Source organism: Hypomesus transpacificus, unplaced genomic scaffold, assembly GCF_021917145.1.
Source record: "Hypomesus transpacificus isolate Combined female unplaced genomic scaffold, fHypTra1 scaffold_65, whole genome shotgun sequence".
In the NCBI taxonomy this organism is placed as follows: domain Eukaryota; kingdom Metazoa; phylum Chordata; class Actinopteri; order Osmeriformes; family Osmeridae; genus Hypomesus; species Hypomesus transpacificus.
The window spans coordinates 665,675-686,116 of NW_025814037.1; the positions used below are offsets into that span (position 1 = coordinate 665,675).

Consider the following 20,442-nt stretch of genomic DNA (forward strand, 5'->3'; position numbering starts at 1 on the left):
CAGTTACAATAGATACATTAATAATACTAAGCATGGGTGGTCCAATAATAGGGAGAAGCTCCCTACAAAGTTTGGCAGGGAGGGGATCGAGAAGGCAGCTAGTGGGTTTCGAGGAATCTATCAGCTTGATGAACGCTTCCATAGAAATAGGGTTAAAGTGAGTGACAGCCTCAACATGCAGCATGCTGGGTACAGAGGGAAAATCAGTGGTGATGGCCACTCCTCCAGGACTAGTCTGTAGTTTGTCCCTTATTGCATAGATTTTTTGGTCAAAGAAATCTAAGAAATCATTGGGAGAGAGATCTGTACTAACACAGAGTGTACTTTTCTTCGTGAGTTTTGCAACAGTATCAAATAAGAACTTAGTGTTGTGTTTGTTCTTACTAATCAACTTAGAGAAATATTCTGATCTGGACCTAATGAGGACTCTATTTGGCTGTCCTTCTAGGCAGGCGGAAAACCTCCAATTTAGTGGTACGCCACTTATGCTCTAATTTTCTAGTGGACCTCTTGAGAGTGCGGGTTTCCTCTGAATACCATGGAGCCAGTTTCTTGTCTTTTTTTTTTCTTGGTTTGAATATTATTCCAGATATTGACATGGATGGACTATATCAGGGGTGTCGAACTCCGGTCCTCGAGGGCCGCTGTCCTGCATGTTTTAGATGTTTCCCTGATCCAGCTCACCTGATTCGAATGAATGGTCGTTATAACAACCCTTTTAATTGAATCAGGTGTGTTGGAGCAGGGAAACATCTAAAACATGCAGGACAGCGGCCCTCGAGGACCGGAGTTCGACACCCCTGGACTATATGAAGAATATGGCTTTGGTGAAAAGACTCTCAGTGGCTCTGCAGAGTTCGAAAATCTGAGCAGTGAGGAGAGGTACTTAAAACTCTTTACTCAGTCTGATGTCCCTCTAAAGAATCTGAGGATCATGAGTGCCTACATATTCTCAATCGCATGCAGTAATGCGCACACAGAGAGAGTATTCTCAATGATGACCACAGCATGGAGAAATGAAAGGAATCGTCTAGAGATAGACTCAGTCAAGGCAGAGCTCCAGGTCTGCATCAACTTTTCAGAGGGATGCACAGAGATGTACCACAGGTTCCTGTCTAATAGGAAACTCATGGAAGCAGCTAGGAGTATGAAATCTAAGAACTAGAACATCTTTGATGAGTAGTTATGGATTTCATTCATCAGTTAGTAAAGTGTAGGTTGATATAAATATATCTAAATGTCTAGTTTTTGTTTGTTGGCATCTTGTTTGGTGTGGTCCTTGCAGGAATGGATAGATGCTAGAGGAATCACTGTTAAGAGGATCAGCAGGGAGGCAGCCCAGGATTAAGTGCCCCCTTACTCCTGCCCAGCAGAGGCACAGACACTGGGCCTGAGTGCCCCCTCACATTGATGAGTAATGTTATTGTTCTGTTTTCTGTTTTGAACTAAAAATCTGTTGGAAGACCATGCATACCAGAATTTGTACTACAATTGAATTAGTTTGGGCAATGGTCCTGCCTTATTTTCCTCTTTGTATTTTGACTATACATATCACCATCATATCACCAAAGACAACAGCAAATTGCACTTGTATTGAGTTTGTATTAAAATACAACTGTTGACTTGTTATTGTCTTAATTTCATACTTAATGTTATGCCCTCCCCAGACCCAAGTGTCCTCCTTTTCAGGGTCATGCTTCTAGTCACCCTAATTCTGAGTTAAAGTAGCTAGCTTTCAGTTGCACAGCAACGTAATATTACGAGATTGAATTTAAAAGTATAAAAAACTCACCATGGACAACGACAACATCGGCAACCCTGCACCACGGATTATTATTTTGATGTCATTTAAATTCAGTGTTTGAAGAGGACTGGGTGACTGATACATTTCTCCTCCATCTTGAAACTGAAACCTAGATTGTAGGTTTGCTGACAATGACCAATCGTTGCCACGTTACAAGAAACAAGGAACCAATGCGATTGGCCAACGCTCTTCATCACTATATTTAAGAGCTAGAAACACTGTTCCACTGTTCAAACTGTATTTCTGTTTTTACATCTTTCAATTATTAATACTTTTCAGAATCAGAATGCGTGTTATTCGCCAAGAAACTTCAAACAGACGTGGAAGAATAAGTGCACCATCATTGTCTTTGGCAGGTTGAATTCCTTCAGCTGCCGTAGGAAGTAGCCTACATCCTCTTGTGCTTTTTCATCATTCTTTCTCCTTTTTCAACCGTTAGAAAAGATTGCAATGCATAACAATGACAGATATGCCTTTAACATCGTCTCACCATTTTGGTTTCAAAGCAACTATTTTTGTTCACCTTCATACTGCTGAAATACTTTTGTCTGCTATGATATCCATTACTGTTATGCAATATACATCTTAATCACTAAAATTGTTCAATTTTTCTAACTTCAAACTTTTTTCTGTTTCTCAGCCCTTACAAAGTATACTTCAAGTTTATTTTGTAAGTATACTTAATATAAAAAGTATACTATTATCATGTTACTTAAAGTATACTAGCAGTGTACTTATATATATACTATTTTGTACTAAGTAAACTGAATTTGCCCACTTTTTAGGTCATTTAGTACACTTTAAAGTACACTTATAGTGTATTTCAAGGTTTACTTTTGAATACTGTAAAATAGCCTGTGTAGTGAACTTTCAGTTAATCAAGTATACTTCCTAAAGTACTTCAAAGTGTACCTTGGAATACTCTAAAGTAACCTGTGTAGTGCACTTTCAGTTCATGAAGTATACTTCCTTAAGAGCCTCAAAGTATAACTTGCAATGCTTTCAAGTACACTTTAAATTTCTGTAAGTACCTCAAGAAGTCAACTTAATAAATGTAATTTTACTTTGACTTATTAGTATATTAAAATGTTTAGGAGCCCCTCAAACGCCTCAGATTTTGCGTCACATGGCGAGAACAGGGGCTCACACAAACTTACAATGCAGATTCTGATAGACACTACTTACTGTAAAAGTGTTGATAATTTACAAATCCAGCTGTTCTGATGAAACGTAACAGTCATTTAACTCATGGTTACAATGGTAAACCAGCACAACAATGACAATTACCACGCAACAAAACACTATATTCTAAGCAGACACGAAATTAAAAAACGAAATTCATGAAGTTACATTTGTATTTAAAAAAAACTGCAAACTTATCAGCAAATTTTAACACTATTTACCGCCTTGCATCATGGGAATTGACCAGCCAATGAGCCACGCTATCTTCATTTTTTTAATCAAAGTGAACTTTTTTCTAAGTATACTTCTTACAAAAGTGACCTATTTTCCAAGCATACTTAAATGTATATTAAAAGTGAACTATTTTTAAGTGTACTTCTTAAAAGTATATCAAAAGTGAACTATTTTCAAAGCATACTTAAAAATATATCAAAAGTGAACTAAAAGTGTACTATACTAAACACCTTTACTATTCATCTTTTCAACTGTTCGCAGCAAACACACACATTTTCTTCAGGAAATGTACCTTTCTAGTTTCAAATTAGAAATGAGTTAATGGTCACATGATATGCTGTTTTTGGATGCTTTTATATAGGCCTTAGTGGTTTCCTTTTACTGTATCTGAAGTATCTTTCCCGAAATTCAGCCTTGAAGCATAATTACAGCCACTACGAGCAGTCCCTCAATGAGATTTCCTCAAAACGCGTGTACGTAGCTTTAAATGCTAATGAGGAGGAGAGGGGCAGCAACATGCGCTAATGTTTACAACGGATGTATCGCAATGGCTCGTAGCCCCCGTTGCTGTAAGATGCCTTGAATTTACCCATTCTCATCTGATCACCCTGGTTTGCAGAGGTGCACACTCATAGTCATTTCAATGAGGGGAAAGGCAGATATCGCGCGCGCCATAACACCAACAGCATTACGGTTATCCAAATAACAAAGAAGTTTACAACACTGCGTTACACACGCGTTACAGCGTTTGTATTCACACACACACACACACACTTGATGCCATCTCCCTTTACATTAGCAACAGTAATTCAGCTGTTAGCTGCAGACCTAATGTTACAGCCACATTCTATTCTAAGGGTAGCAAGCTAGGTAACCATATACAGTAAAGCAGTGGGGAACCGTCAGGGCCCTCTAGGTCCTCAGAGAGGGCCTAATATATTCAAAAAATATATATTTTAAAAGTAATCTGTTATAATTGTATTTTATCAATCCATAAATTGACAATATTTCTGAAATAGACCGTTCAATCCTGCCCTATTCAGTTTATGTTGTAATGTGAAGAGTTAAATGAAAAAATCCGGTTTTGTCACCCTATCAGAACTTTGCTGCCTTCGTTGTTGGGAGGAAAATGCTATGCAGCTAACTCTGTGATTGGTGGTCCAGCTATGAATTTGACAGAGGGCCGCTTGATAGAAATTCAATGAAAGACTAATTTCCATTGACAGTAAAATTGACCAATCATATCTTCCCTCTAAATTGGTGGGCCTTGTTATCGCTAATTTTATGAAAAGTTCCGCACGCTGTGGGAACGGAGAAACGCGATCACAAGCCTAATAAACTAGCTAGCCTGTTCGTTCATTTCACAATTGAAGCTGCGAGTAACGTTCCCACTAGTGAGGAGGATTGTTTCATATTTGTTATGCGCCGTTTTCTAGGTTAACTTTTAACGAGAAGTTGGAGTTAATTGGCAAAGGAAGACCTACACCACAACTGAATTTTGTGCAGAAAACCAAAGCTTTTGAGAGCCTAACTATATGTTATAGTATTGTGCAGAATGACCGGTCAATCTGTAGCGACCAACACAACGTCATTGTGCACAATTACGTGAATAGTGCCGCAAGGGCTGGCTCTAATAGTGCTTAATGACAAACACAATTTCATGTAGGCCTTAATGCTGTGCGCGTTGTATCTTGTGTTTTTTTCCCGACGAGTAATTTAGGTCAGAGGGCCAAGGTTTAAGAGTCACAGTTCGCTACTGCAGTAAAGCAACAAAATGATATAGCGTTAGTTAACTTACTTGTCCAAGGTTTGTAGCTTGACCAAGGAGAGTTAGTAATGATCCAGAATTTAATTTCAGCAAGGCCAGCTTTGTGTTGGCTCAAGTTGAGGAAACAGTAGTGGCTGAAATGTTTGGCGCAGACATACCAAACTTTGGGAAGTTGTGTCGGCGCATTTCCAGCGAAAATAAAATTAAGATACTGGTTGTGCAGAGGCTTGGATGAAGGAACTAAAAAAATACTTTTGTTTTGATTTGTACATCCAAACACTGAGCAACTGTTATGCTTCGTTCGTTTGCTGGCCATGATGTCTCTCCAGGAAAAACCTATATCGCACTTGCCTTCGCACGATCGTAGCTCAGTTTTTCATGGGCAGGCCAGATTATCTGGGCGGGCGAAGCAGAGAGAAGGGCGGTAGCCTGGCTCCTTGTGACGTCACAAGGAGAATATTCTCAAACAGAGCGTTTGAGCCTTCATTTTCTCAAGGCGGAGAAGAACACCCAGGGCTTGGTTTACACCTATTGAAAATTCTAGCCACTGGGGGACCAAAGGCAGGCTAGGGGAACTCATATTCATGTTAAATAACCTCCTAAAGTGACGTTTTCATGTCATGTGATCTTTAAGTTATTGGTTGCATTTGAAGCGTGACGTTTTACATCCAATAACAGTAATGATATTAACAAATAAATTAAACAATGCACAGGAAATTTAGTGATATTCCCGCTTAATATTTTTAATCGCGATTACATTATTTCATTTGATTAATCGTGGTTAATCGCGATTAATCGCAAAATTATTAAATCGATTTAATTTGTTAAAATATTATCCCAATAAATGTTTTTTTCTTTTTATAACATTAAAAGGGTGTACTTAACTTCAAATAGGCCTAACTGGATAATAATGTCCATATAACAAGTTCAGATGGAACACAATTTAAATTGTGAGGGAGTTTTATTTGCTCACAAACTATACTGCTGTATAATAAACATCCACAAAATTACACATGTTCTGGAATATAAAATACATTTAAGACATTTGTCTTAAAGCCTACTACAATATCCTGCTCCATAATATTCAAATCTCACTCAAACATACTTCAGATGCTTAAGCAACCACAGATAGACCTAAATATTGAACAATGCCGTTTCTATTTTGTAGAACCCATTCAGCTGCTCGCTTCTTTTGCGAGTGTTGTCTGCCATATATATTACCGGAGCGAACGCTGCTGCTAGCTGTGTGCTTTGATTGCATGATCACGTGCGACCACTACCAACTTCGCTGCCAAAAAGCAATTTGAATGCGTTTAACCTATCTACACTGTTTACACAGGCACCCTGTGTTTGTTTCATTACATATATATGTATATGTCAGAAATGTTAATCTATCAAGCATTGCACAGTCAGGCGGTGAACAAGTTTAAGAAAGCTTTATTGCTTGCGGCAGGCCCACAAGGAGACAAAAACATCACACACCATGGTGCTACAAAGTTTGTTTGCTAGCATGTTGTTCTAGCTAGCTATTTAAACTTATTGGTGAGAAGTCCCCTCCCCTGCATATCAGCTATCAATATGATCAATCCCAGAGACAGAGTGTGCGTGCACATAGAAACTTACAGAGTTCTCTGACCCTAGGCTTGACCATATGATTCACTCAGCACAGACAAGGTTAATGTTGCGACCTAGATATATTTGTTAGTTTGCATAATTATTATTTACATGTAAATAAGCTGGAATATTTTTAAGGAAAGATATTGTGTTTCTATTGTGTTTTGGTTTTGTTAATATCCTGGGTACCCTTCTGATTTATGTGGGTGTGTAGAGGTCGAGGTTCTGGAATGATGATGATGTCATCAGCAAGCGTGTCGCGCGCGTAAAAAAAAGATGCTTTGTAAAAACTCCAACGACCGTCTTTGAAAATAAAGTTGCCAAAAGAAAGCTGACTCGATGTCTGTTTAAGGGTGCAACATAAATTGGTGTTTCCGCCCGGTCTTGAGTGTTTTTACCACGAAGCAAGAGGAATGACAAGTGACCAAGTCGGACATTGTAAGAGCTAACGCTAACTGATTAACACGGACATAGTAAGAGCTAACGCTAGCTGCTAGCTAAGTCTACAGTTACGTAAATTATGCAGTGCTACAAACAAAACAGTGAGGTAAGAGTTTTCTATCATGTCGAACGTGCAAGAGATGTCGTCTGACTGGGAAAGTACGGTGGCAGAAATAGAAGAAAAGTTACTAACACTGAAAGCACCGGATTTGAATGATGTATGCGCAGGACTTGGCCTTACAGTGGATAGACGTGAAAGAGATGTACCCCGCAAATTGAGGTGACAAATTCTGCAATATATAGAAGGGGAAGATGTTATTTCAACAGAAGATGAAGGGATGTCTCTTTTAATACAACTAAATGACAAAATTGACGAACTAAATGAGAAATCCGAGGATATTGATGAATTTTCGCCTCAAGAAGTACTGGAAGATCACAACCCTGTGGAAGATAATGAAACTACACCCAGTAATCAAGAAGAACAAAGAGAGAACGTTTCAACACTGAATGCAACAGCTTATGTAGCTAGTCATAATGTCTCGTTTGCTCATCCACTGTACAGGAGGAAATTTAAAATAATTTGACAAATTGGAGAACCAAATCAAAAGGATAAATTAACCTACTCAAGTTTGGAAAGACAAATTCAAAGGGCACTGAAAAAGGGACGTGATGAGGGAGAAGTTGTCGAAGCTGTAATTCAAGCCATAGCTCCCGGAACTAAACTGAAGAGTTATTTGGAAAGTAAAATTGATTTGACATTGCAAGCTCTCAGGCAAATTCTACGAACTCACTATATTGAAAGGGATGCTACAGAGCTGTACCACTCCCTCACCCGTGCAGTTCAGGAGCTTAAAGAAATGCCCATCCAGTTTTTTATGCGAGCCATGTACCTGAGACAACAAATTGCCCTTGCCTCAGAAAGAGTTAAGTCTGGTTTGAAGTACAGTTCAGAATTAATTCAAAATCAATTCCTCCAATCAGTAATGACTGGCCTTCATGATGACACTATTTGAATGGACATAAAGCCATACTTACAAAATCCTAAAGTGACAGATGAAGTCCCTTGAAATGGAAAGAAGGAATAAGTTGTCAACCACACCTAAACTAAAGACAATAAGGAAAGTGAGGAAAATGAACATGTGCCCAAACCAAACAAAAATGGAGAGACAAACAAACGTGATACACTGATGGAAAAGGTTGACCAAGGTAACAAAGCCATATGTGAGGCTATCCAGAACCTCACCACTCACATCGCAAGCCTTCAGCAGACTCCTCAGTATCAACCAAGTAGAGTGGGTGAAGAGCCAAACCAAAAATACCGACCACAGCCTCAGACTTCAAATTACAGAAGATGTAGGAAATTTCAACAGTCCAATCCTGATGGAAGGTGTGTTCACTGTTACAAGTGCGGCAGCAAAGAACACTGGGCATCAGGTTGCCGAATGAGAAATGTTACAGCCAACACCAGCAAAATTGTAATTCTGCATTGTCCTGCTGAAAAGATAAAGCAGAACTGTTCAGCTTAGGAGCACCACTCATTGGTAAACAGCGAAGATGGTAGGGAAGAGATGTCTAGTTCAAGCCTCTCTAGGAGGAGTTGACACTACAATACTGTGGGACACTGGTTTGCAGGTATCAATAGTGGGAACAAACTGGAAAAGAAAGTACCTGCCAGATGTTGAGGTGAGACCAGTGACCGAGCTGCTCGAAAACGGACCATTAGAGCTTTCAGTTGCAAATGGAACAGACATACCCTATAAGGGATAGATGAAAATTGAAGTTTCCTTGTCCATACAGACTGTGGTGGAATGAGTGACCAACCTGTCCTGGTCCCCGTCCTGATTGCCAGCAGTGACATTGAACGCCCCATCATCAGCTTTACAGTTTTTATCGATTGCTAACACACTTTTTTTGAAAGCCTACCCCGATTTCTCAAAACTCTAAACACAAACCCCAAAACCACTCACACAAAATTCAAAACACTTCATAACTCCTGCAAAATGCTACTTTGGTTTCAAAACAATGTTATGTCACCTCTAAATGGTATTTTGATTTCATACAACAAACACAGACTATTATTTGAGTAGACTTTTCAAGCATCGATTGAACACTGATGTACTCAAGTGAAAACACTACGATGAATGGGAAAACACCATGTATGAAGGCCTTATCAGGAGCATTTAGCCTTTTCATGTTCAGTGATACCATAGGCTTACTTAGGCTTAGTACATATTGTTATACTGTAAAATGTAACTGTAAAATGTTTTTACTCGGATATGAAACAACACACAAATATACAGTAACAAAAATATTTATTTGTTTCAAAAGTGAAATACAGAATAGGCCAGTACAGTCAACAACATAGAAGAAAAGTAAAATAAAAATATATATACTGTAAAACACTGTAAAAAAGGAGGACAAAATAATTAGGCTGCGTCCTGTCTTCGGATCCTGTCTGGCCAGAGGACCTCATCAACATCACAGGCTATGTTCTCTCTGGCCAGACAGCGGGGAAAGTAACGCCTGGTGTGGCGAATCCAGCCCTGAAAGGCCTCAGGGGCTAAATTGCCACATGCCTCCTCCATGGCCTGTATCAGGGGCATCTGTGCCTGCGGATTGCGTTCGTATACCTTCTATCTCCAGGCAGAAAAAAACTCCTCTATTGCGTTTAGAAATGGAGAGTATGGTGGGAGGGGAAGCACCAAAAACCGTGGGTGGTTGGTGAACCAATTGTGGATCAGAGCAGCCCGGTGGAAACTTACATTGTCCCAGATAACAACATACCTGGGCTGCTCTGCATGGACTATTTGGTCGGGTGGAATAAGTGTGTTGTGGAGTGTGTCCAGGAATATGAGGAGACGGGCAGTGTTGTAGGGCTCAATGATTGAGTGGTGATGGAGGATGCCGTTGTGGTTTATGGCAGCACACAGAGTGATATTCCCTCCCCGCTGGCCAGGGACATTGATAATGGCGCGTTGTCCAATGATGTTTCTGCCCCTGCGCCTTGTTTTGGAGAGGTTGAAACCAGCCTCATCAATATAAATAAATGTATTCGACTCCTCAGCTGCCTCTAGCTCAAGAACTCTCTGAAACAAACATGACAATATTACAGTTGTTGTGGAGACTATGCTCTCTGGTCAGTAATGCTTAGAAGCCACTGTGGTGCATCTGATGAAAATGCCGGAGATGATGTACAGATTCAAAGTTGTTTTTTTTATTGTAAAGTTGAGAGAAATGGTGTTGTTTATATTTGCCTTTATGGTTTCTGCGTGTGTGTCTGTGTGTGTGTGTGTGTGTGTGTCTGTGTGTATATATGTGGTTCTGTAAAGAAACAGCATACAACCGATGATTAGCATAATACAATAATAGGCATTTCAACATATATTGCTAGTGAATACCTCACATCAATAAGAGCCATATTATTATAACATTCTTGTAACAACGTTAATGCAGTGACAATACTGTCTATACTGTCTGTTGTTCCACGTAGAAATATCAGCGCAAGTAAACATGTCGTTTGCTGGCTAACAACGATTACATAGCCTTGCTACAGTAACCACCACTTCGGCATCAGAAAACACATTTAACTGCTACAATACCGTATCTAACAAACACAGACTCATAATGACATAACAAGAAGCATCAGAAATACTTACATGTATATGAACGCACACAATACAACATTATTTTATTCTCCTCAAGAAACTAATGTCCGCACCAGAAACAAGGCAGTCCACTACTCCCGCCACTGGGTATCGTCAGCGCGAGCATCCCCAAAACCTGCACTCCGATTGGCTGTGCCCGTAGAGCCATAAGGGGTGCATGCACTAACGGCATGACCCAACAGCAGCGAAAGGGCTGTTCACGTGTACAGTCTGAGGGGGCAAAACCATCAGTCCTTCGCAACAACAGTAGTTATCAGAAATAGGCCTACACATTGTTGTAAAACACTTGAAAATACTGTAACATTGAATTGGATTACAATATAGTCCACTAATGTGTCAGTGCTACAGTAATAGGACGCAATCAGCTGTAAGAATATATAGAGTAAGACTTACTTGCACATAGTCATGGCGCAAATCTTTGACTCTGTCAGAGTTTCTGTTGAACGGCACTCTGTATATCTGCTTCATTCTTAGTGCGTTCCGCCTCAGAACACGGTCCACTGTAGCCTGGCCAACTGTGAGAATGTTGGGGAATGTGACTTGGTCATTGATTATTGTATTCCTTATTTGTCTTATGGTTAATGCGTTATTTGCCACAACCATGTTGACTATTGCTGTTTCCTGTGCATCTGAGAAGGTACGCTCCCTCCCACCACGCCGGGGTAATCTTTCAGTTCTGCAAAATGTACAAATACAGAACAATGGAAAATACTCTAAATACAAAAATACAACCGTTTTTCTGTCATAGTAGGCCTAGTATTTCTTACCTATTTTCTCTCCTGAACGTCCGTATGATGGATGCAACGGAGTAGCGGCTAATATTTGGTTGCACCCTCTGGCCTGCCTCCTGCATGGTCAAACCATGGTTCACGACATGGTCGAATTTCATCAGTGATTACTGCTCTCCTTCCACCTCTTCCTCCTCCTCGTCCGCCTCCTCGTCCTCCTCTTACCCTTACTCCTCTGCCTCTCTGAAATGCTTGTGCTTCCATGTCGTTCATTGCTCTCCAAACCAGGAGCTCACCTATGTCCCTTATATTGCTAAAACCTTGATTATAAATTGCACAACAGCCTTGGAAATTGAAGTTGTATTAATTGAATAACAATGTGTTCTGTCTGAAAACAAGGAGCTTTTGGCATGGATGAAGTGTTAAAAATAAAGAGGATTGTGTGTAGTGTTTTGGAGACTGTGTGGTTTACCAATTGAAATCTGTGTTTAAAGCAGATAATTGTGTGTTGTGTTTTGAGGAAAGTGTGGCTCGCAATTGAAATTTGTGTCTAAAGCAGCAAAATGTGTTTATAGTTCAGCAGAATTGGTTAAAAGATATGTTCCTATCAATCAATAGGAATATGTTCCTATTTTTGTGTGTTAGCAATCGATAAAAACTGTAATGTAATTGAAGAACTAGCCCTGACCAACGACACAAATGGAGACAGTATCCCATCAGGTCACATGGTAACGAGACTGTGCTCAGCACTGGAGGTAGGACACAGAACCGCCAGAGCCGTTTTATCTGTTTTGAAGAAGCGAAAGCCTAACGGCCAACCCCATTTAGCCAGAGTAGGCAAACAACCAGTGACCATCCCGAAGAACAAAGTAATGGCGGTGCAGTGCAGCCGGCTAAACAAGAGGGTGTTGAGTACATCACATGTTCTGTTAGAGCCAAATGTTGAGGCACTATGGCCAACAGGTCTTGTCATCAGAGAACAGTTAATTAAGCTTCCCCCAGAAGATAATAGTAAAATTGAAGTGATGGTGGAAAATATGACTGATAATGATGTTGTGCTTTACAGTCGTACCACACTTGGCCTGTTGCACAGTGTTGATGCCATCTACCCATTACAGACCAAACCTGCTGAGGAACTGACACCTGAGACATCAGACAGCAGTGCTGCTGTGATAAAGCAGGCAAGGAGTCAGCGTCTTTTGAATGAAAGCGCACAAGGTCTTTACTCAAAATAAACAGGGTTACACAAAAAAAGGTCAGACGCCACATGGCCAATAACATGAAACAAAATAAGACTCCACAACGAAGTCGTAAACATCTCGGCTTATATAGCCGTCCTAGTTAGTCCCAACTCAAATTAGGTGCGTCTTAGAATTCCGGTGACGCAGACCGGCGCACTGTCGCCGTGCGCTCCGTGACAGTACCCCCCACTTGATGGGCATCTCCAGATGCCAGCTCCAACCGCCGGCGTGGACGACCCCGTGGGCGTGGCGCCGGACGATCAGGACGACGCTGATGAAACTCCGACACCAGCAACGGGTCCAGAACGTCCACCGCAGCTTCCCAGGACCTCTCCTCTGGGCCATAGCCCTCCCAATCCACCAAGTACTGCAGACGCCCCCCTCTCCCGCGTGAGTTGATCAACTCCCTGACAATGTATGCCGGGGACCCCTCCACCACGATAGCAGGCGGAGGGTTGTCCGGAGGGTTAGCCTACTCGCTGGCATTCAACACCAAACCTCCCAAACATGAGTTGTTTGTAAGTATCTTACCCTGGCAGTTAAATCAAAAACACTCTTGTCTTGTGAGTCTTGTGACAGGTATCCACGTGTATGTTACACATTGGCTTATAAAATACAGAGTTTATATCGTGATAAGCAACTAAATGAGCTGTATTTTGCCTTGGCATGACCACTTATGATAGACTATAGTATACTACTGTAACTTCAAAATAGGGGTCAAAAGTGCAGTTTAAGATCAACAATTTCAAAGATTTCTCATTTAGATCATGTGTAATCACTAAAACATCAAACTGCTAGATTTCCAGTGTCCTACCTAAAATACATTTGGCAGGACAACTACTTCGAAAGTGCAAAAACTTTGAAGTCGTTTTTCTCCGTTCTACACTTCGGCGAGTTACGGTCTTTTGCCTTTGTAGGGAAGAATAATCCCCTGACATGTCACAAAGTCAGCAAAACTCAATGCAGCTGGACACCGCTGGGTGGCAGAGTTAACGGATTATAGGTTTGTATTAAAATACAGGCCTGTAACAGCAAATACAGATGCAGACTTCTTGTCACGCAGACCAAGGCCCATTGAAGAGGTCATCCAAGAATGCACAGAGGAATGCCTACAGGCAGTTATTGAATGCATTGGGAAAGCTCTGGACATAGACAAAGCTGGAGAGCTGAATTGGATCTTTGCTGTTACCTGTAATGAAGATGCACTGCCAGAAGGATGCAAAATCTCTGAGCCAATTCAGTCTCTTGCAGTAGGGGACATAAGAACCGCTCAAAATGCAGACCTGGTCATAAGCAGAGTTGTGGCCTTAAAAAAGATACATACCTACCTGAAACATAAAGACAAGTTGCCAGAGGACAAATTCGTCAGACAGCTTCTCAGAGAGTGGCCCCGTCTACAGATAGATAGAGATGGCATACTCAGAAGAAAGACTGCGACGAGAAAGCAGCTTGTTGTTCCTGAGTCTCTGAAGCTTGTTGTGTACAAACACCTCCATAAGGAAATGGGAGACTTAGGTGTAGATAAGATGCTGGCTCTTGCGAGAGAACGCTTCTTATTGCCTAAGATGAGACAGGAGATGGAACACTATGTTACACGGGTGTGTCGCTGCATAAAGAGAAAAAAACATAACAGAATAACCAGAACATCTATACAGAGCATTGTGACATCTGCACCATTTGAGATGATCTCCATTGACTACGTACACTTAGACAAGTGTAAGGGAGGGGAGGAATACATACTCGTGGTTGTAGATCATTTGACAAAATATGCACAGGCATATGCAACAAGAGACAAGTCTGGGAAGACCGCCGCCAGAAAGCTTTTTGATGACTTTTCATGCGTTTCGGTTTCCCATCCAAGATAAACCACGACCAGGGAAAAGAGTTTGAAAATAATTTATTCCGCAAGCTCCAAGACTACTGTGGTATTCATCACTTCCGGACTTCTCCCTATCATCCTCAAGCCAATCCCGCAGAGCGCTTCAATGGAACGCTGTTGGGAATGCTGCGCACACTTGAGGAGTCTCAGAAGTCCAGGTGGAAAGAGCACCTTAACAAAGTGGTTCATGCCTATAACCCAACGGTGCATGAAGCAACAGGATTTTCGCAATTTTTCCTTCTCTTTGGCCGAGAACCAACATTACCAGTGGACCTGATATTCCCCAGGACAGGAGAAGAGAGAAACCAGTCACAGACTGGCTATGCAGAGAAGTGGAGAGAGGTAATGCATGAAGCCTATGCCATTGCAATGCAGACTAGAGAGGGTACCATTTCTGGGGAAATTGTAGGGTGTGCTTGCGTCGGTTGCAGGTGGGTCCGTTTTCCCATCTAGTGATATTTTCAAGCATTTAGCCCACTCATATTGCATAATTCACTAAGAACACCCTTTGAAACAAGAAACCCCCTTGAAACAAGCTACTGTAACAACGTTGTCACTGGAAGTATTTCAGATGGAATTGCGATTCAAATAGTAGTAACACAACCAAATACATAAACACCTTGCAAATATAGAAACTCGCTGCAAAAAGGAAACACGCAAACCCAGAAAACAAATGCAAACAGAAAAACGCTGCATCCAGATAACACAATGGAAGTGCTCCAGGCCAGTGGGAGCGCTAAGTAAAAGAGTGTGATTTTAGAACCAGAGAGGGCAGATGAGAAGTTTGTTTTGAATAGGACCAAAATCAAAGTAAAGAGGCGACATAAAAAGATTAGTATTCATTTTTACATGTGCCCCTCCTCTTTGACAGTTTTTCAGAAGACTTACTTCGATGTTGATCCAAACTTTTCATATGATCTCTCTTTCTCTCTCGCTCCATGGGGCCGAAAATCAAGATGTTCCACTTGGCTCTCCGCCTAGAGGCCTGGTAAACTTCCGTTGTGAAAACTGGATGCAGCATTTTCAGTTTGCGTGCTTTCGTTTTTGCAACGCGTTTATGTACTGCAGCGTTTATCTATGCGTGCTTTCGTTTTTTGCAACGCGTATTTGCAGCGTGTTTATGTATTTGGTTGTGTTGTGTGTATTTGCAGCGTGTTTGCTGAATGCTGCACATGTGTTGTCAAATTTATGAAGATGTTTTCTTAATTTGCTTGGGTTTTGTCTATGCATGTGTTTTCTTAGTTTGCAGCACGTCGGCCACCGGTGCTGTTCGCCCTTTCAGGGCTTATTTTCCCGATAATGACTGGTGTTCTATACATTATCCCTTACTTATAACACGGCTATCTAAATTTAAGATTCCTATATGTTTATTGTATGCACCTTCCTGCCAAAGCAAATTCCTTGTCTGTGCAAACTTTCATGGCGAATAAATCCCTTTCTGATTCGGCTACTTGCCAACAAAAATAACTTAACACAGTGTGTCTTTTTACAATGTATTTGTTACCATTCGTATTGTTCATCAGCAGAGAAATAGTTCGCCAAAGACGTTGAACTTCATAGACGTTGGACATTCTTTAGGCTTCAAATCAGCTGACGTCGCTAAGCAACAGAGTACGCTGGGGTTGAAAAGTAACAGGACTACTTACGGAGTGCTACGAAAGACGTAGATCCGAGGCAAAAAGGCCACTTCCCTTGACAGCGGTCAAATATGCATAGCAACGGTCAACTAGAGAGCATACAATTTCTGGGGAAATTGTGAGGGTGTGCTTGCGGCTGCCCCAGCTGCCCATAGTCTCCTGGTGTTTACATATTTAAAAAAGCATTTAAGTGTATGACTGCAGTTCTGACCATTGTGTTCCCTTGATAATAATTATGTAAAAATTTTGTAAGAATTACATGTATCACTCAGATGGAGGAGAGGTGATACTAGTTGGTTGGAAGAGAAGGAGGCGAAATGTAGCTCATGAAGATGTAGCGCTCAGTAGGTATCTTAGTAAATTGTAATCAGATATAAACAACTTGTTGGTTGCCCAACAAGAGGAACACACAGCATCTGCTTCTTCAACTCCTTAATCCTCTCGAGGCACCTGTTGCACCTGGTCATGAGGTTGTAGGCTATGGGACGTCTAATATTGTATTTCTCTAATTATGTGTAGCACAGTGTTTCTCAAGTGGTAGAACATATTGATTCATAAAAGCATCTTAATGTATCAACGTCAATATATTAATGTTTTCTGTTATTTTAAAGCAAGCTCAGAGACGTATGAATGTGGAGTTGCTCGCTTTATAGAGTAGGACACCGTGAGCTGAGCTCACAATGTAGCCTACGTGACGCCGCTTTTTATGACACACTTCAAATATGTAAAGATGGTACCATTTAACCCCGTAAGACCCCATGGTTGTAAAATTACAATGGCACTTTGAACGGTCTAATTGTTCATTTTTTTACATTTTGGGTGGCTCTTAAAAGAGTTGTTGTTGTGTGTGCTGTGGCTAGCACAGGAGTCGTCGGAGACCGTCTTGGATGTTTCCCAAGAACACATTGTTTCCAACGTGATCAAGGTGGACACCGTCGGGTCGGTACATCCACACGAAACCGTGTCGTATTTGGGGGTGTTGAACGCTACCCATCCCACGGTCGGCCAGGAAGCTAGACACCGCTGCGTTGACTCAACGTCTTGCCCTGTCAATACCAGAAGCGCTGGTGCTCCTCTGATACCTCCAGACGCAGCGTGCCAGGATATCCGAAAACACCAGCAGAGTGTTTGGGAACATCTCCATGATGGCCCCCAGGTCTCGCTTCATCTGCCTCGACAGGTCTAGCCCAGTCACTTGGCTGAGGTCGTTTCCCCCGACGTGGAGCACCATTATGTCCGGGCTGGGAAGCATTCCACGCTTCTCACGGAGCTTAGGCACAAGGTCTGCCCACCTCATGCCCCTCACCCCTACCCATTCAATATGGCACTCCAGTGCAAGGTCGGGGTACAGTCCGACCTCCTCCGCGTGTTGCGCAAGCCAGTATACCAACGAGCTGCCAACGATCCAGACGTGGGGACGACTTTGGTTTTCCATAATGTGATCCAACATCCAACATCTGCCTCTAGCTGGCTTCCCGCTTTTCAAACAATGAAAGGCTAACATCTGCCTGTTTATTTGCCGCCTGTGTCTGTGTTGTTTTTATTCACAATATTCTCATTGGTTGGCCTAGAAGACAAATAGCTTTATATTATTTCTGAGACACTCGTGTCCTATTTTGTAATTTTACCACCCTGATCGGCATCATTTGAGTAATGAGGGCAAGCACAGGCTTATTGATTACTTAAAAAACGTTTTGTTTCATTATGCAAGATAGAGGAGCCTAGTTAGAGAAGGATTTAGCAGTTTTATTATTACATTAGCCTATTTTATTAATAATTTTCAGAGTAACCTCAAACCTTTCTTTTGTTTCTTTCACCTAACATTTTCTTTAAGGGCTTGGTGGTCTCGGTTTACATCATTATTTATAGCGACATCATCATTTATAGCGAAGAAGCCTACCGGACACTGTTAGCTCGCAATGCACAAAGAATGCTCCTGCAACAAAGTTGATATTTAGTAACAAATAGCCAGCTAGACCATATGCTAGACACCCAGCAGAAGTTTGTAGCTTACAAAGAATGCTCGTGCAACAAAGTTGTTACTTCCCCAGCAAGAGGGAATGGTGATCAGCAACCTTATAGTTGAATCAAAACGAATACATTTGGCAGACCGTGTAAAAATGGACCTAATCTCTATGACTTGAACGTCATTGTAAGTTTTGCCCTTCTCGTGATATTTTCAGGCATTTAGCTTACTCATATTGCATTTATTCATTAATAAAGAACCCCCTTTGAAGCTTATTTTAACAACGACGTTACCAGCAGTAGCTATCTCAGATGGAATCGCGATTCAAATAGTACCATAGGCTAACTGAAAATATGCCCCCAAAAAACGTAAATAAGATTGACATTTATTTAGGGGAAAATCACTCATTCATAAAAATGTCAGTGGTAGCGATCATTGTCAGTAACGAGGCAAAATGCGATATAGCCCTGCTGTGTGGAGAAGCTGGCCCGGTAAATTGTAGGCTACTACTACTGCTAAACTGTCTTGGTAGCGATTGCATTGGTTGAATTCGATTTAACATTACTTCCGTTGTACGGTCTAGGCTGAAATGAATTATTTTCATGAACAGATTGACAAAGTTTAGGCTGTGGCAATGGAGTTCAGGTTAGTAGTCACTAGTCAGATAGTTTCACCTATTGAAATACTTTTTATTTAAGTAAGGGTACAGTAGTGCCGAACATGTGTCGCCGTTTGACTTCCTAGTACTGTACTGTAAACAGCTGTGGAGATGTTTTTGTTAGCTACTAGACTAGGCTACAGCAATGCAGTGAGCTACACTGGTTTGAAACCACAGGTAATAATGATTTCACCCACTAATCGTTTACTTGTAATCTAATGTCATAATAAATCCTACAACGAAAATGTATTTGTGAGGAATGTTTATTTTAACGATTGAAAACAGATGCATCATTGACCGCTGTAGTATGTGTTGCCCGGGCAACAGAGGCTAATGTCATGATGCTAATGCTTCAGTGAACTAGTAGACTATAGTGATGGGAAGTTCGGTTCTTTTTACTGATTCGGTTCTTTGAATCTCGTTCAGTAAAATGAACGAATCTTTTTTCGAGTCATTTGTTCATTTCAGGGGGGGGGGGGGGGGGGGGGGGGGGGGGTTGGGGGCTATACGTCCACTGCAAAGGACGTATAGCCCCTATACGTCCACTGTAGGTTAGTGCATGACATGTGCACCAGCAAATACTATTTCAAAATAAATTCCTGCATTAAAATGTATCATGAGTTTGTATGATTTGGTCATGTATTATCACACTAGCATTTAATTATCACGTCAAACAATTACACTGCACTAAACTGTAAGTGTAAATGTAAAGTGAAAATAACAAAACCAGTCAGTATGATGACTTGAGCGAATATCATTCATTCACGTCTTACTAAAACAGCGGCCACGCGAAAGGGAATAAGGAAACTGTTTCCTCTACTAAAAAATACAATGCGGGTCACGTGAAAAAAGGATCCAAAGACTCGTAGAAAGACCGAGTCGGGGAAGGAACTAATCATTCGTTTCCTCTGGCTACAGAGCCTATGCAGGTCACGTGAAAAATGATCCAAAGACTCGTAGAAAGACCGAGTCGGGAAAGGAACGAATCGTTCGTTTCCTCTTGCTACAGCCTATACAGGTCACGTGAAAAATGATCCAAAGACTCGTAGAAAGACCGAGTCGGGAAAGGAACGAATCGTTCGTTTCCCCTAGCTACAGAGCCTATGCAGGTCACGTGAAAAATGATCCAAAGACTCGTAGAAAGACCGAGTCGGGAAATGAACGAATCACTCGTTGAGAGGACTCGTTACTCCCGAGTCCTTATAAGGATTCGTTCAAAATGAACGAATCGTTCACGAACGACACATCACTAGTAGACTACTGTTTCCGAAAGTAGATGTACTTCCTTAATGATATTAGCTTGTACTGTGCAATACACATTACAATTGTGTGTCATATCACGAAGTAAAATGAGCAAATAGTTATCACCCAGGCCTCTTTGCTTGTGGCGTTTCTGCAGCTGCCTTGCAGTAAAGCAGTTAGCCTAGCCATCTCCCAGAAGTTAACGAGCAGCTAAACTAATGTTCTGCTAGAGATAGTCACGCGAGTTTTCGTGACGTTGGTAACGTTAGTGGCGTCAGTGACTAGCAAGTTAGCCACCGTTAGCTTCACTTTTCGCCACAAAAACGTAATTTTGTACTTAAATCGTGCAACGGAACGTAAATCCCAATACAAGCAACTCAATC

The 20,442-nt window shown here is 41.3% G+C and overlaps 1 protein-coding gene across 1 annotated transcript in view; it reads left to right on the forward strand.

Moving 5' to 3' along the window:
- parapinopsina (parapinopsin a) overlaps window positions 1-20,442 on the forward strand; it is a 63,677-nt gene that overhangs the window by 20,309 nt on the left and 22,926 nt on the right. The window lies entirely within an intron of this gene.